The following is an 18,152-nucleotide window of genomic DNA, read 5'->3' on the forward strand; positions in this document are numbered from 1 at the left end:
AGCTTTAGATATCCTCCATATCTGGGTTAACTTTGATGAAATGAGTCCCTGTGCAGAAAGAGCTTACATTGTTTGAGTCCATTTCAGGTGGGTTTATACCTCCCCTGGCGCCTCAGCAGAATTCACTGTTAAAAGCTACAGTTCACTGCCAATATTCCACCTTTCCAACTTCTGTCTGTTCTTTTTTCAAAGATCCAGAAAGGTTCCCTCCTGCTGTTTGGCTTTATGCTCTTTCTATAACAGTAGCTTCACCAAAAAGTCATTTCCAAAATTTGATCAGCAAACAGTTCTCTGAATATAAGCATGGCTAGAGATCAAGATTCAGTGAAGAGTCCACTCCTGACTGCCAGGCATTTTACTGGAACTTTTTGTGAGTTTATACAAAAAACCCTGCTGGACACTCCAGTGGCTTAGTTAAGTGGAATTTTGATGGACAGGTACCTCCCACTTCAAGTCATTATCCAACTTGGTTAAGGATTATACATGTAAGTTTCATGTTCTGGAATCTCACATAGGTTAGGGAATGAGTGTGGACTAGTGGATAAAGCACAGTCTTCTGAGCCAGATGACTTGAGTTCTAATTCGGACTCTGCCCCTCATCTACTGTATGATCCTGGGCAAGTCACTTAACTTCTCTGTAACTGTTTCCTCAGCTGCAAAGTGGTGCTTCAATTCCTGTTCTCTCTCCTACTTAGACTGTGAACCCCATGCGGGACAGGGACTGTATCCGGTCTAATTAATTTCTCTCTACTCGAGCTCTTAGAACAGCGTTTGACACATAGTAAACACTTTACAGATACCATAAAAACAAAAAGACAAAATAAAAACAAAGACTCCACATGGCATAAATATACTGGTGAGTCCAGAGTCCTCCTCGTGTCTGCTCTGTAACCTTGGGCAAGTCATTTTGCTACTCTGTGCCTCAATTACCTCATCTGTAAAATGGGTCTCTGAGCCCTATTGGGTCAGGGACTGTGTTCTAGTATCTACCCCAGAGCTTAGTACAGTGCCTGGCACATAGTGAGCACTTAAATTCCACGATTATTATTATTGCTACAAAATAAGCCTTCTTCTTCTTATCCTAATCCAGGCATATGCTTCCCTCCTGGATTACTGATCTTATTTAAACCACTTAGTCTGTCCTATTCCATCTGTCCTAGTAACAGAGTCTCCAGAATTCCTTTCAGCTGTGATTCTGCTGACCAAAAACAGCTCTGTGTTGAGAAGATGGGACTTTAGGCTCAATTCTGCATTTGGGGAAAAAAAGTATCCAGTTTTCCCAGAGTAATGTATGAATGTAGTTAGGATTGTAGCATGATTTGAAAATGCAATCTCTAATAATCATCTGATAAAATGTGATTGTTTAGAAAGTTAAATATTAATCAGCAGAAAATTAAATATATATTCTATGAAGTTTTAAATAATACACACTGTGTACTGATTTCAAGTCTTTTATATATAATGGCAGGATACGGTACCTTTTTGCAAGAATTAACAGGTGAAAATGGAGATGAACCCTAGAGTTCTAATTTGGTATCTTTTCTATGAAAAAATCCTCAAAACAATTGCCTCAAACTGTTGTAGGCTATATTAGGGCCCCAAAGTATTCTTTGGGAATGTTTGCTCATCCCTGGGCCTTACTGTACTGGGTAATAGATAATATGTAAGATTAAATTTCCTAGGGAGAAGGGATTCATAAAGCTTTATATCTGGTAATAGTATTCTTACTTCTACTATTATTTGTACTACCACTGCTGCTAATGTTACTAGTACTTCCACTGTCATTTATTTCCCAATATTCAAAATACAAAAATGAGATATGGTGTTTTATGAATCCCTTTGCCCTCGGCAATTTAAGCTTTCACAATATCAGTATTACTAGTAGTAATAGTATTCATTCAGTGTTTACTGGATAAGAACTGAGCCCTGTATCAAGCACTGGGAAAAAATACACAGGTGAGAATTAGACTTGGTGTCTATCACTTAGGAGGTTTAAAAGTCAAATCTGGTCTTTTTGCAACATAGTTCCATGTTGTAGAACAGCAGAGTTTTTCTATTTTGATCTAATAGTGATATTTTACCACATTTTTAGAGTTAGACCATATAGTTTACTTTCCCTTTATTCATCCAAATAATTTCTTTCTCGGATCTCTTTGATGGTGAATCTTCTCTAGGGACGATGTCCATAATTATCACTATATCTCATGCTGTAGGCAGGGAACTATATTTCCTGTACACTGTTTGATACACTCATGCACATACCTACACATACAACCGTAGATGAATTTCACTGTCATCTTTGAATAAGAAGGACAATTATGTACATATGTGTGAGTGTTAGTTTGTGGTGATGGGAGAGTGGGGCAAATAGACTTCACGCTTCTCCAATGCTGTTACAAATCCTATAAGTATTGATAATGGCATATTCATTAAAGAGTGCCACTTACCCTTCTTGGAGTAATTCCTTATAAGAGGTACTATTTTAGTAAACATTATAGTTTTTTTCAATATTTTATCAATTTGGCTTATGCTGAAAAATGAGTTATGGTTGTACACTATCATGTTCTCAAGTGCCCATAGTTAAGAGCAGTGAACTATTTTTCCCCAAATTAGCCTTCCTGCATGTTTTACTCTTAATAATAATAACAGTGACATTTGTTAAGCACTTACTATGTGCCAAGCACTGTTCTAAGTGCTGGGGGGGGGGGGAACAAGGTGATTAAGTTGTCCCACTTTTAATTCCCATTTTATAGATGAGGTAACTGAGGCACAGAGAAGTTAAGTGACTTGCCCACAGTCACACAGCTGACAAGTGGTGGAGCTGAGATTAGATCCTATGTCCTCTGACTCCCAACCCTGTGCTCTTTCCACTGAGCCACGCTGATTCTCTTATTTAACCTTTTCTGCCTAGTGAAGTTTTCCAGTAGCCACTATATAGCTTCCTTTATATTCAGATTTAAACTCATTGTCCTTTCTATAATTTGATTTCTAATTAGGTTTTCTGCTACCTTTTTAAAAGAAATTACATCATATCTTCTCCATCATTTTTTTGTTTTAGGATATCATCTAGTCACAACCTAGACGTATAAATTTATTTGGAACACTGAAATCTTAGTGGCTTTAGCCAGTGTTTCAACACATTTTATATATGCACTTTTAAACTGATCACTGTAATAATTATAATAACAATAATGATGATGGTATGATTCTGCTAAGCACTGTTCTAAGCGCTGGGGTGGATAGAAAGTAATCAGGTGGTCCAACATGGAGATCACAGTCTTAATTCCATTTTACAGATGAGGTAACTGAGGCACAGAGAAGCAAAGTGACTTGCCCAAAGTTCTCACAGCTGACAAGTGGCAGAGTCAGGATTAGAACCCATGACCTCTGACTCCCAAGCCCAGGCTTTTTCCACTGAACCATACTTGCCCCTGGATTATTATTAGTATAACCTGGAGACTCCCAAAGCACATCCTGTTTCAGGAGTTTAGACGTCACAGTGAGTGTAATTTATTAAAGGTTGGTGGAAAAAATTGATAGTGAATAAAGGGAAAATCCTTTCTGCCAAAATCAATTCCCATGGTAATTCTTTATTTCACTCATCTACAGTATTCTAGTTCTAATCTATTTCCTCTATGCTTTGTTCTGATTTGCTGAGGAAGCACAGGTCAACTTAAAATGCCACCTGCACACAGCTGCACAGACCGCGGGTTATAATGAAGATGTTATTACTCAATCGGGAGAAAGCAAAGGGCACGTTTCCTGCTCTGGCCAAGAATATATCTGGCAATCTGGGAAAAGAAAAAGTTAAGTCAGCAAAAAATAATTCCAATGACTTAAAAAACAGGCATATTTTATCTGGCAGAAATTAATTCTAGTTAGTTCTCATATCTGTTGGATTGTATTCCCGAAGAATCTACATTCATGAAAAATTCTATTGCGGTATTTATTATTTGTCTGATTCCATGCCTATGTGAAAAACTGTTGTCTGTGCAGCCTCACTGTGCTGTATCAAGGCAGAGGTGGATTTGTGGTCAAACGTTCCCTTATTGTGAAATTTCATATTAACCAAAACACGTTGGCAGAAATGATGAATGGGGCAGGTGAAATATATAAAGTTTAATTTAACCTATTTTAATTTTGCAACCACCATGTTTTAAATGGAGGATCACAGACACTGTAGAATATTGCTTCACTGCATAAGACTCATTCTCGATCACTGTAATTTAATGATGTTGTCTGTCCTCATGAACAGAATATTCACTGTTTTACTTCAGATTGTTGCAAACCTGGCTAACTAAATCCCATATAATACAATATTGGCACATTGTTTTATCACCTTTAAAATTATTTAATTAGTAAAGATATTGAGAATGTAAGCTCACCTTCAGGCAAAGAGTTGATAAATGCAGCTAAGTATTTGAGTTGCTAATTTCCTTTTAAATCTGGTAAATGATTATGTTGAGAAATTTACAAAAATGGAGGCCTCATAAACTGTGGCTGATAAAGAGATCAAGATCAAAAACTGGAAAAACCAAAGGTAACATGGCAGATTTCACGGCTAAGAAATCCCTGAAGTCATTCACACTTAGAATTTTGAGCAGGGACAAACTTGGGGTAGGAACTTTAAGAGATGGAGCTTTGGCGGGGCAGAGAAGGAAAAAGTGGGAAGGGGCGGGGAGGGAAGAGGGAGCAAGAAGAGGGAAGGAGAGAGAAATAGGGGAAGGAAGAGGAAGTAACAATTGTTTGCCCACTTGCCTCGGTCTCACTTGATCGCATGCCCGATGGGACTATTCAGGTTCTGTTGCCATAGTAGCCACAAGGTTGCCATGGCTCTGGAGTTTTAACTCTGCTCACACCCTGCCTGCACTAATGCTGCAAGAAGAACTCCAGCCAACACTCCGTACCCGACCCATGAACTGAGGACCATAGCCCTTGCCCAGCTCCCATAGAAGATGCCAGGACTCTGGTCTGGCTGGCAGGGAGAAAGGAGTGGAGCTACCATATTGGCTCCTTCTCTGATTCCTAAAATAAATCCAAGGGCACTGAGAGGTAGTTATACTTCCCTTCCTTTTTGAACATCACTGGGGTGAAAGTAATGGTATTATTCACCCCCTGGGCCCTTCCCCTGGGTCATGTTCCCATGGTTCCCATAAAAATTGTGTTATCTGTTAAGCATTTACTATGTTGAAGGCTCTGTACTAAGCACCAGGGTGAATACAAGGAAATTGGGTTGGACACAGTCCCTCTCCCAAGAGGGGCTCACAGTCTCAATCCCCATTTTACAGATGAGGTAACTGAGGCACAGAGAAGTGAAGTGGCTTACCCAAGGCCCATCAGCCAACTGGTGGAGCCAGGATTAGAACCCATGACCTTCTGACTTCCAGGTCCATGCTTTATCCACTGGACCGTGCTGCTTCTCATGTAGTCATGCCTATGATCTGCACTTCCTGTTTGCTACTGAAATGACCAGATAGAACCACCTTCATCCCAGATAAAGAGGGAATCTTGCACAGATACACTCCCAAGCCCTTAGTACAGTGCTTTGCACACAGTAAGCACTCAATAAATATGATTGATAATAGTAATAATGATAACAATTTAATGAACTCCTTCAGCATGCCTTCCAGCATTAAGGAAAGGGCCTTTGAGCGAGAAATGGCGCTCCTGATGGCAAGATCCTATCTATTCTTGCTACTGTGCCTTGATTTATGAGGGCTTCGTAGATTAAAGTACACCAGCCACAATGTTCTGTTGAACCAGTTTCTCCCTGTTTGATGACTAAATCAGGCTCTTCACCGTTCTCCCTGTCTCCATTTCTCCCCTCTCCAGTCTATTGCCCAAGTCACTTTTCTAAAAACTTCATTTTGCACCCATCTTCTCTAGAATCCTCATTCGGGTTTTCAGTCATTCAGTCAACAGCCATTTTTCAATCTGTAGTTAGGCAACTTTTCATTACTCTCAGCTTTATATTTTATTTTCACATTTTCCAACTCTTCTGAGCGACTGATGGTGAGGTCTTATTTACCTGATTTAAATATAACCTCAAGGATAGATCGAAGCCTGTATTTTTTTCACTAAAATATGAGCTACAAATTAGAAGCTATATATTTGTTTTCCAAGGTGCCCTTATAGATGAGACCTAGAGCATATCAGGAAATGGTTAAGAATGTTTTTTCTTTACTCTGAAGGACTATCATTTCTGAAGCATAAATTATTGCAATTTTGTGCTGTTTACTTGACATGTAAAAGCCCTTTGTGTTAACAATATTAATAAAGTATATAGGTAACTGTATGCTAATTTCACAAGGGTTCTTTCACCTGCAAAATACAATGAGCAATTTTGTTTTTCAAGCATGTGTGCATGATTATTAATGAGCATAAAATCTCTATCAGTGCAGGCTCTTGATTAGAAAAGCAATGCAATCAGTACACCAAGCATTGAGTTTGTCTGTGCAAAACTCATCAATTATTCTTCAAATATCCTCTTCAAAATGTAGGAATAACACTACAAAAAAGTTCAGTTAGAGAAGAAACGGAGTTGCTAAATATGTTTTAACATTTTCAATGTTGTTCATTCTGGCAGAAGATTAGCAAAAAAGAGATATATGTTTCTATCATTTTGTAATTAATTGAAGGTAGATTCAGTTAGTGTGGTAGAAATACAGATTACAATAATTACCAGAAAACTAAATGCTTGAATAGAATTTTAAAAGGAGATGTGATCTTTTGTGCCTTCGTTAAGATGTAATCATTTTAAAAGGTAAACTATAATTGGTCAAAATGGATATGCTGACTACTTTCCCAGATACAAAAGAAAATTTGCCCAGTTTCCAGGATTTATTCTTTCAATAAACCTCACTCTATAAACTCCTCATATAAAATTAGAGACTAGTTTATGAATCACATAAACTTAAATTCATTTATTTAATGATTTGAAAATGTTGTCCAATCAGATAATCCAAGATTAGATACTTCCTATAGTATTCCTTCAACTAGACAACTCTTTCCACTATATGTCTTACGAAGAGGTAGATTTATATTAAACAAAGAGAAACCATTTTCTCCCTCTCTGCTGTTGTAGCTGAGCTTTAGATGAATTAGTTGTACCCTCTAGACTGTGAACTCCTCTAAACCCTAAGGACCTTGGGGGCAGGGTCTATATCAACTCTGTTGGGCTGTGCTCTCTCAAGGGCTTAGTAATAATAATGTTGGTATTTGTTAAGTGCTCACTATGTGCAGAGCACTGTTCTAAGCGCTGGGGTAGACACAGGGGAATCAGGTTGTCCCACGTGGGGCTCACAGTCTTAATCCCCATTTTACAGATGAGGTAACTGAGGCACAGAGAAGTGAAGTGACTTGCCCACAGTCACACAGCTGACAAGTGGCAGAGCTGGGATTCGAATCCATGACCTCTGACTCCAAAGCCCGTGCTCTTTCCACTGAGCCACGCTGCTTCCTTAGTACAGTGCCTGGCACCAAACAAGTGCTTGATAAATACCACAATTATTATTACAATACAACAGAGTTGGCAGACATGTTCCCTGGCCACAAGAAATTCATAGTCTAGAGGGGAAGGAAGATATTAAAATACATTATGAATATGTCCGTAAGTGCTGGGGTGGTAAAGATAGGGTACAAATCCAAATGAAAAGGTGACAGAAAGGAGAGGGAGTAGGATAAAATGAAGGCTTAGGGAAGGACTTTTGGAGGAGATGTAATTTTAGTAAGACTTCGGGGGTGGGTAGAGTCATATTCTATCAGATAAAAAGTGGCAGGAATTTCTAGGCCAGTGGCGGAATGTGGGGTGGGGATTGGCAGTGAGATATATGAGATGAAATTATAGAGAGTAGGTCGACATTAGAGAGGGGACACGACTGTGAGGTGTTGTAATAGGAATCACATCTAGAGCCTCAGATTCAGTTATTTCAAGCTGGCTAAATGATACCCAGTTTCTGAAACTCATGGTAATCTTTACTCTGGCTGAAAGTCATATTCAAGGCTTTTCAAGTGCTTCTAAAAGTACTAGGCATCTATCTGTATATTTAGGTTGCCATGGAAAGACTTCATTCCCCGTGATTTATCTTCTGAAATAGTAGCATTCAACCGCTACTTAAACATCTGTTTCAACATCGATAAGGTTGAGAAACCAAGCAACAGGAAAATACAGTTGCTAGTGACTTAAACAAAGACTGAGGACATCACTCATTTAATATGCTCCAAATGAGAACAGATTCTTCAAAGTTCCAGGAAGATATTTTCCACAGCAGGAAAGCACTCAGAAATGAGAAATTTAAAAGATGACATATTTGCTGTCAAAAACAAAAGCAGAGTTGTTTAGATAAGCAAGAGAGAGGAAACAGTGAGGAAGGGAGGGAAAAATGGGAGAAAAGTTTGTTTTATCTGATAGTAGAGTCGAAGGTATAAATGGGAAAAAGGGTTCGAGAGACAAAAGGGAACGTAAACTATCCAAGAGAGAAATGATACAAGGGATCATAAAACCTCATTTTGAATTTAAATATGTGATAACATCATATTACTGAAAGAAGAAAATTATATTGCTACAAGTACTATAATTACCCCTTGATTAAATCAATCCAACATTTTCTTGAGTGTAAAATTAATGGCAAAACTTTAGTTATTAAAGGATCAAATAACTAGTAGGCCTTTGCAAGGGCTTCATCATTGTTACACTCTGATTCTTGTGAAGTTTTAAAAGAAATCATAAATTCTCTTAGTTTCAAACTCTTAGTTTGAAAGTTTAAAATGTTGCCAAATTGAATCTGAGCCACACTCACAAATCAAATATTAAAGTAAGATTAAAGTAAAACTAATTGTCTCTTTCCTTTAGTCATGAGAAATTATTTGCGTATAGTTGCACGTAATTAAATTCCCATACACTCCTGAAGGCGTGTTTTCTGCCGCAACAATCTTTCTAGATAAATGCATTTTAGAGATCACTTGAAATTTTATTACAAAATTACCAACCCTATTTTGTTTCATAAATATATGTGGATAAGAACAACAATCCTACTGATCCAAGCATTTATAGTTGACTAGATTAAAATGAATCAATGGCACTAATTGACCAGGGGTAATCTTATTAAAAGAGGGTATAAATTGCCATATATTACAAACTGAACTCCCATATCACAAAAGTGAGGAATAGAATTGTATAAGCCCATTAACACCATTCACATATTAGGAAGATCCATTCGCTATGATTATTTATAATAATAATGTTGGTATTTGTTAAGCACTTACTATGTGCAGAGCACTGTTCTAAATGCTGGGGTAGATACAGGGTCATCAGGTTGTCCCATGTGAGACTCACAGTTAATCCCCATTTTACAGATGAGGTAACTGAGGCCCAGAGAAGTTAAGTGACTTGCCCACAGTCACACAGCTGACAAGTGGTAGAGCCAGGATTTGAACTCATGACCTCTGACTCCCATGCCCGTGCTCTTTCCATTGAGCCATGCTGCTTCATTCAATCATATTTATTAAGTGTTTACTGAGGGCAGAAAACTGCACTAAGCCCTTGGGAAAGTACAATATGACGATAAAGTGTGACAATCCCTGCCCACAACAAGCTCGCAGTCTACATGGGGGGAAACAGACATTAAAACAAATAAACACACATCAACACAAATAAAATTACAGATAGATACATAAGTGCTGTGGGGCACAGAGATAGGAGAAGAGCAAGGGAATGAGCCAGGGTGATGCAGAAGGGAGTGGGAGACGAGGAAAAGTGGGGCTTAGTCTGGGAAGGCCTCTTGGAGGAGATGTCCCTTCAGTAAGGCTTTGAAGCTGGGAGGATAATTGACTGGTGGATTTGAGGAGGGAGGGCATTCCAGGCCAGAGGTAGGACATGGGCCAGGGGGTCGGTGGCAAGACAGGTGAGACTGAGGCACAGTGAGAAGGTTAGCACCCGAGCCGGGAAGTATGAGGGCTGAGTTGTAGAAGGGGGGAAGTGAGGTGAGGTGAGATAGGAGCTGAAAAGCACTTTGTCACTTTGTCACTTTAAAGCCAGTGGTGGGGATTTTTTGTTTGATACGCCATGAATGTGAATAGGCCATGACACCTCATTTTCTAGAATATCACTCTCTACTTTCAGTGGAAAGAGCCCCGGTCCTAGGCTCTAATCCCAGCTCTGCCTTTTGTCTGCTGAGTGACCTAAACCCATGATTAGACTGTAAGCCCATCAATGGGCAGGGATTATCTCTATCTGTTGTTGAATTTTGCATTCCAAGTGCTTAGTACAGTGCTCTGCACATAGTAAGCGCTCAATAAATGCTATTGAATGAATGAATAAATGAAGTCACCAACTTCTCTGTGCCTCATTTACCTCATCTGTGAAATGAGGATTAAGACGGTGAATCTTCTGTGAGACAGGGACTGTGCCCAACCTGATTACCTTATATCTTCCTCTGCATTTAGTACAGCACTTGGCACAAAGTAAGTGCTAAACGAATGTCATTAAAAATAATATGAATTGGATATCTTTCTTCAGGCATCTGAGCAAATATATTTTTATTGAGTAACACAAGGGATCTTCATTATCATCACACAGCTAAATGTTGACAATGAATTTTGCTATCTGGGCAAATTTCTGAACTTTCTCAGAGATGTAATGAGAGGCATAGAGGTAGATTTTGAATTGAGATTAATTTGACTTTTGAGTTACTTTTTGAGCAAATCATACTAAAATTCCAGGGTAGAATTCAGATTCAGGCCAGAGGACAGCAATGAAGAGCAATTCTTTAATGGCTAGGAGATCAAGACTTTACATTGCATCTATCACGGCAGATACACTAATATTATCTTTGTGCAATACTCAACATCAAGTCACGGCAGGATGACAAAAAGATGGCCTTGGCATCCGATAGATTGCATCGTCTGCAAAGCATATGAGAAGCAGCATGGCTCAGTGGAAAGAGCCGGGCTTGGGAGTCAGAGGTCATGGGTTCAAATCCTGACGCTGCCACTTGTTAGCTGTGTGACTGTGGGCAAGTCACTTCACTTCTCTGTATCTCAGTTACCTCATCTGTAAAATGGGAATTAATCATGAGCCTCTCATGGGACAACCTGATTACCCTGTATCTACCCCAGCACTTAGAACAGTGCTCTGCACATAGTAAGCGCTTAACAAATGCCAACATTACTATTATTATTAATATCTTATGACTAGCAGATCTCAATCATAGGAGAGGCGGCTCCATATTGGGTCACAGTCAACCCTGTTTATAATAATAATAATGATGGTGCTTGTTAAGTGTTTACTATGTGCAAAGCTTTGTTCTAAGGGTTGGGGGGGGAGACATGGTAATCAGGTTGTCCCAAGTGGAGAAGCAGCATGGCTCAGTGGAAAGAGCACGGGCTTTGGAGTCAGGGCTCATGAGTTCGAATCCCAGCTCTGCCACTTGTCGGCTGTGTGACTGTGGGCAAGTCACTTAACTTCTCTGTGCCTCAGTTCCCTCATCTGTAAAATGGGGATTAAGACTGTGAGCCCCACGTGCGACAACCTGATTCCCCTATGTCTACCCCAGCGCTTAGAACAGTGCTCAGCACATAGTAAGCGCTTAACAAATACCAACATTAAGTGGGACTCACAGTCTTCATCCCCATTTTCCAGATGAGGTAACTGAGTCCCAGAGAAATTAAGTGACTTGCCCAAGGTCACACAGTTGACAAGTGGTGGGGCGGGGATTAGAACCCATGACCTATGACTCCCAGGCCCGGGATCTTTCCACTGAGCCACGCTGCTTTGATAGATTTGTTATTCCTCTACTCTGCAAACATATTGTGCGCAGGGAATGTGGCTACCAACTCTATGATACTGTACTTTCCCAAGCACTTAGTCCAGTGCTCTGCACATAGTAAGCACTAAATATTTTCAATTGACTAATTGATTGAGGCCTAGTCACATTAATAATCCAAACAAATACCACTGATGCAAAATGCACCCTCTTAGGTTGTGGCCCCTTTTGAAGTATTCCCAAATAGAGACGACGGGTGTTTCACGGAGAAGGGTTGTAAACTTAGAATGAAGTGGCAAATGTTCAGGGTTTCCAAGCCTTGTCTCGCTCCATCTACCTTCGAAGCTAAGTTAAATGACTTTCAAAATTGAAGACCCAACGTCAAAATACAACAACACACCATAAGGAATCTAAAGAATAATAAAATACAAAAACAATGGAAAATAGGAAAACATTGCTTTGCAATTTAGGTTTCTACCCGGATTACCCCTTTCTTCTCTACCCCCATTTCTGAAATCACAGTTAAAAGTTGGAAAACTCAAGTCTGAATGACACCATTTACCACCTCAGTCTTAAGGAAATAAGCTAGGCGTGAATTCCCATATGAATGAAAAACATCTCACCTGATGAATTGAGAATGTGTCATTTCATGATACTTATTCAACTAAACTAAATAAGAAATTTCCCTTTTATGTGTTCCGGCTTGAATGGCTTCTCTCTAAGGGGATGAGAGTGCATATGTGCTATCTATGAAATTACTCACAAATCATTAAGCACACAAGAGCTTCCCAAATAGAAAGTTGGAGCTATTTTCTATCTTTAGAGAATAATCATGGGATGTTTTAAACCTGTGCCAAATTGAACATGTTCACACAACTCACAGTGATTGCTCATATGAAAACATTCATCATATTTCTCTTTATAAACTCACTCTCTAAACATTATTGGAATTAAGAGGCTTATTGCATGGCTATGTTTATAAGCAGCTCACACATAAAGATGAAAATTCAAGTTAAAATCATCATATTTGTGAAATTAATTTTGGGATTATATGTTTCTGTGAATTAGACCATTGTTAGCTAAATGAAAGATTTTAAGTTTTGATCATTGAATCCGTCATTCTGTAATTGTGATTGCATTGCTATTTAATAGTAGTAATAATATTAATAGTATTCGTTAATGCTTACTATGTGTCAAGCATGCTGCTAAGCACTGGGGTAGGTACTAGGTAATCTCGTTGTCCCAGGTGGGGCTCACAGTCTTAATCCCCATTTTACAGCGGAGGTAACGGGGCACAGAGAAGTGAAGTTACTTGCCCAAAGTCACACAGCAGACAAGTGGCGGAGCCAGGATTAGAACCTACATCCTCTGACTTCCAAGCCCGGGCTCTTGCCTCTATGCCATGCTGCATCTGTATTACACATTATCTCTGATAAGCACTCACTGTTTCCCGCTCCTTCTCCAACAAATAGTATCCTCTGAAAGCAAAAAAAAAGGCTTAATAATGTTGGCATTTGTTAAGCGCTTACTATGTGCAGACCACTGTTCTAAGCGTTGGGGCTAGATATAGGGTAATCAGGTTGTCCCACGTGAGGCTCACAGTTAATCCCCATTTTCCAGATGAGATAACTGAGGCCCAGAGAAGTGAAGTGACTTACCCACAGTCACACAGCTGACAAGTGGCAGAGCTGGGATTCGAACCCATGACCTCTGACTCCTAAGCTCGGACTCTTTCCACTGGGCCACAGGTCTTCTTAAGAATTTGTTTCGGTCATGTGGTTAGTACCAAGTAAATGGGAGCCAAAGAGTAACATAGACTTACTAAACTAGGTCACATCTTCAGAGAAAAGTAATTCTGATAAGGGGACCAGTAAATTGTTTCCCTGAAATCTCGCTATTATAGCTTAATTCCTTTTCATTTTTCAGATGGGAAAATGTTGGGACACCTTCAGCTATTTCATTCTCACCTTTTATTTTCCCCAATTGTTTCAGCGATGCCGAAAGCTTACAGCTCTACAGCAGTTACTAGAGCTATAAGCATGGGAAAGAACTACGGTGGTTTCACCTTCTTCGGCTGAACATTACTTTCTCACGGAATACAAATCTTGGAACTATGGCATATGGATTAGGAGAAATAGCAAAAATTAAACCATTGGAAGAGAATATGCCTTCTTCTAGGATCTTTACAGTGTTTAGCACCAAAGCAGATGTTCAAAATTGATGGCTAGGAGGCTTCTAAATTTTCTGCACACAAAGTCTAGTCCAAATTACCAATAAATTTGGCTTTCTCAGGAAGGCACAGCCCTGTTTCAGTTATAGCAACCCATATTCCAGGATTTGTCATCCCACTGAACAAGAATCAGTGATAGAATAATTACGAGTTGCTCATTCTTCTCATTTATACATCTGCATATTAATAACTCCTGGGACCCATACCAATAGGATTTGACCTCAATAGGGTGTTAACCACAGTTTATGGTATGCAGACTGTATGTAAATTCATAGACAGTGTATCAAAATGATCTAAATAATAATTATACTAATTGTGGTATTTGCTAAGTGCCTCCTATGTACCAGGCACTGTACTAAGCATTAGGGTGGATACAAGCAAATTGGGTTGTACAGTCCCTGTCCCATATGGGACTCACTGACTTAATCCTCATTTTACACATCAGGGAACTGAGCCCCAGAGAAGTGAAGTGACTTGCCCAAGGTCACGCAGCAGACAAGTGGCGGACCCATGACCTCCTGACTCCCAGAGCCATGCTCTATCCACAATACCATGCGGCTTCAATCTAAAATTGATCTGGTCTGTAAACCCCTTAAATACGAGGGACACTAAGGTCCATCCCAAGCTGTGGCAGGGCAGGGGTTGGGAGGGTCTTCAGAGACTGCGGCTTTCAGGAGCAGCTATGGGCTATTCTCCGGGGCCGGGGCCAGGGGACATGTCACGACACTTTGGTGTTGGGGATGTGTGTGTGTGTGTGGGTGGGAAAGGGGCCCTGGTTCTGGGCCGCTGGAGCCGGTCAAACAGCAGAGCCGGGCCCTGGGACTGGTGGGGGTGGGAGGCGCTACCCATGGGCCCAGAGACACCCACTGATCACTGAGGAGGGGCTCCAAAGAGATGGCGGCTTGGGCCCTGGGAGGACACCAAAGGCAAGGGGGGATGGGGAGGGGTAACGTCAGCTGGTCAGAGCCCCCTCTCTCCTCTGGAGGCCACCTTGGACCATGGGGCAATGATGGAGTTTGAATCCCCCTCCTCACACCGCAGAGCTCAACCCAGACCACAGTTTGGAGCCAGGGAGGGGAGGGGAAAACAATGACAACAGAGGTTCTTTGAAAAGGTCTCCATGATAGAAGGAACCCGGGCACACACACACAAACACAAACACGGGGCCCACACTATGCCCAGGGCTCCATTTTGGAGACCACGTAGGGCTTACCTCTCTGCCCCAGAGCTCAGGCCTGAGGAAAGCAAGGGTAACACCATCTATCATTAATGAGGTGTTCTGCCAACTTGAAAGAGTCAGTGTATCTTCAACATTGTTGATGAACACCTCGGGTATTGTAGTTCACCTTTAATGAATGCTTGGAAAGTAAGGGGCCCAGAAAAATAATAATGATAATATTAGTATTTGTTATTAATGATAATGCTAATAATAATAATGATGGTACTTGTTAAATATTTACTATGTGCCAGGCACTCTTCTGAGAGCTGAGGTAGATACGAGATGTTTGGGTTGGACACAGTCCCCGACTCACGTGCGTCTCACAGTCTTAATCCCCATTTAAAGGTGAGGTAACTGAGGCACAGAGAAGTTGAGAGAGGTGCCCAAGGTCACACAGCAGATAAGTGATGGAGCCAGGATTAGATCCCTTGACCTTCTGACTCACGGGCCCGGTCTCTCCACTAGGTAATGCTCTGCACAGAGTAAGTGCTCAGTAAATCATTTACTGCATCAGGTTCTGGGGTAGATATAAGCAGATTGGACACAGTGCCTGTCTCACATAGTCTAAGAACAAGCATCTAATCCCCATTTTCTAGATGAGGAAACTGAGGCATGGAGAACTTGAGCAACTCGCACAAGGTCACACAGCAGGCAAGTGGCAGAGACGGGAAAAGAATGCAGGGCTCCTAACTTCCAATCCCTGATCTTCTCCCCTAAACAGTGACGGTATTCTGACAATTCAATTCTAGGGTCATCCTGCTCTGACTTAATGCTCTGCAAAGGCTTGTATCCTAGGGCTAGTTAGTTGGAGCTGGGAAGGCAGAGATCATGGAGCCAGGTTAAGTGAGAAGAGCAGGGGTGAAGGGGAGAGGCCCCTCTGGGAGTCAGTGTCCCCTTTCAGACTGTCCTCACACTGTGGGCAGGGAACGTATTTACCAGCTCTGTTAGATTGTTCTCTCCTACGTGCTTAGTACATGTTCAACAGACATAATAATAATGCTGGTATTTGTTAAGCGCTTACTATGTGCAGGGCACTGTTCTAAGCACTGGGGTAGATACAGGGTAATCAGGTTGCCCACGTGAGGCTCACAGTTAATCCCCATTTTCCAGATGAGGTAACTGAGGCCCAGAGAAGTGAAGTGACTTGCCCACAGTCAAACAGCTGCCAAGTGGCAGAGCCGGAATTCGAACCCTTGACCTCTGACTCCCAGGCCCGGGCTCTTTCCACTGAGCTATGCTGCATTCATCCTGGCATTCAATTGTATTTATTGAGCGCTTACTGTGTGCAGAGACCCATACTAAATGCTTAGGAGAGTACGTTACAACAATAAACAGGCATATTCCCTGCCCACAATGAGCTTACAGTTTAGATGGGGAACTGCAATAAATAAATAGCAATGACTCATCAATCTCTTATCAATTCAATATGTAGTGGTGCCCTAAGCCAAATCTTAGAAAGCTCAGCTTCGTTTTTTGGTGGGGAGAGAGCTTCGGATACCAGGGCACCGTAACAGCGCAGTTGTTTGCTACGCCGTATTTGCTCAGAGACCCCATCCCACATTCGGGAAGTGACCAAATTAGGGAGGTAGAGAGATGAATGGGGCTGCCTCAACCCTGATTAATCATGGATTAATCATGACCCTGATTGAGTCATGGGTTCAAATCCCTGCTCTGCCTCTTGTCAGGTGTGTGACTTTGGGCAGTTCACTTAACTTCTCTGGGCCTCAGTTCCCTCAACTGTAAAATGGGGATGAAGCCTTTGAGCCCCAGGTGGGACAACCTGAGGACAACGTGTATCCTCCCCAGTGCTTAGAACAGTGCTTTGTACACAGTAAGCACTTAACAAATGCCATCATTATTATTATTAAGGTCAGTCCTGTAACCATTGTCATTGGCTATTTGGAGTTTAAGCGATACAGCCTGTGGGTTCCATTACCTCAAAGGCTGTAGCTCGACAAACATCACAAAGCAGAATATTAAATTTCTCTTTCTCTTTTCCTCTCTCTCTCCTTACTGATCTTACTCTTTGACTTCTCTATGCCTTAGTTATTTCATCTGTAAAATGGGAATAATGTGGGACAGGGATTGTGTCCAATTTGATTACCTTGTATCTACCCCAGTGCTTAATTCATTCATTCATTCAATAGTATTTATTGAGCGCTTACTATGTGCAGAGCACTGTACTAAGCGCTTGGGATGAACAAGTCAGCAACAGATAGAGACAGTCCCTGCCGTTTGACGGGCTTACAGTCTAATCGGGGGAGACAGACAGACAAGTACAGTGCCTGGCACATAGTAAACATTTAACAAATACCGCAGTTATAATTATTATTTGAGTGCAAGTCTACCCTAAATTGAGTTGACAATTTGGTGGCCTGACATCTTGCACACTGGCATAAAAAAGGCAAGGCTAAAGTCATTTTACTCAGTAACATTTGAGCCTTCATGGCACATTATTACATCACCATTTATGAAGCAATTTAAATTCCTTAGAAATAAGTGATGAATGGAAATGTTTATAATCCTTAAAAAGTCATGCCTATCAATTCTGCCCAGGGAAAAACTCAACAGGGGTAATAGAGTAAGATGAGAAATTAGGTTTTCACTGTATATAATCAATTTCTTTATTGAGCACTTATTTTGAGCAGAGCACTGTACTAAGAGCTTGGGAGAGTGTAATAATAATAATAATAACAATAAAGTATTTGTTAAGTGCTATATGCCAAGTACAGTTCAAAGCGCTGATGATGGTATTTGTTAAGTACTTACTATGGGTCAAGCCCTGGGGTAGAAACCAGATTGTCCCATGTAGGGCTCGCGGTTTAATCCCCATTTTACAGATGGGGTAAGTGAGACAGAGAAGTTAAGTGACCTGTCCAAAGTCACACAGCTGATAAGTGGCAGACCACGATTGGAACCCACTACCTCTAACTCCGAAGCC

At 40.8% G+C, this 18,152-nt stretch overlaps 1 long non-coding RNA gene across 1 annotated transcript; it reads right to left on the reverse strand.

The window, feature by feature from the left end:
• Window positions 1-3,570: 3,570 nt before the first annotated feature.
• Window positions 3,571-4,702, reverse strand: LOC114816739. The gene is made up of 2 exons (XR_003764548.2): window positions 4,386-4,702; window positions 3,571-3,791 (listed from the first exon to the last, which is right to left on the reverse strand). It is a non-coding gene; the product is annotated as an uncharacterized LOC114816739 (long non-coding RNA).
• Window positions 4,703-18,152: the final 13,450 nt, after the last annotated feature.

The sequence above is a fragment of the Ornithorhynchus anatinus genome, chromosome 14 (assembly GCF_004115215.2).
Source record: "Ornithorhynchus anatinus isolate Pmale09 chromosome 14, mOrnAna1.pri.v4, whole genome shotgun sequence".
In the NCBI taxonomy this organism is placed as follows: Eukaryota; Metazoa; Chordata; class Mammalia; order Monotremata; family Ornithorhynchidae; genus Ornithorhynchus; species Ornithorhynchus anatinus.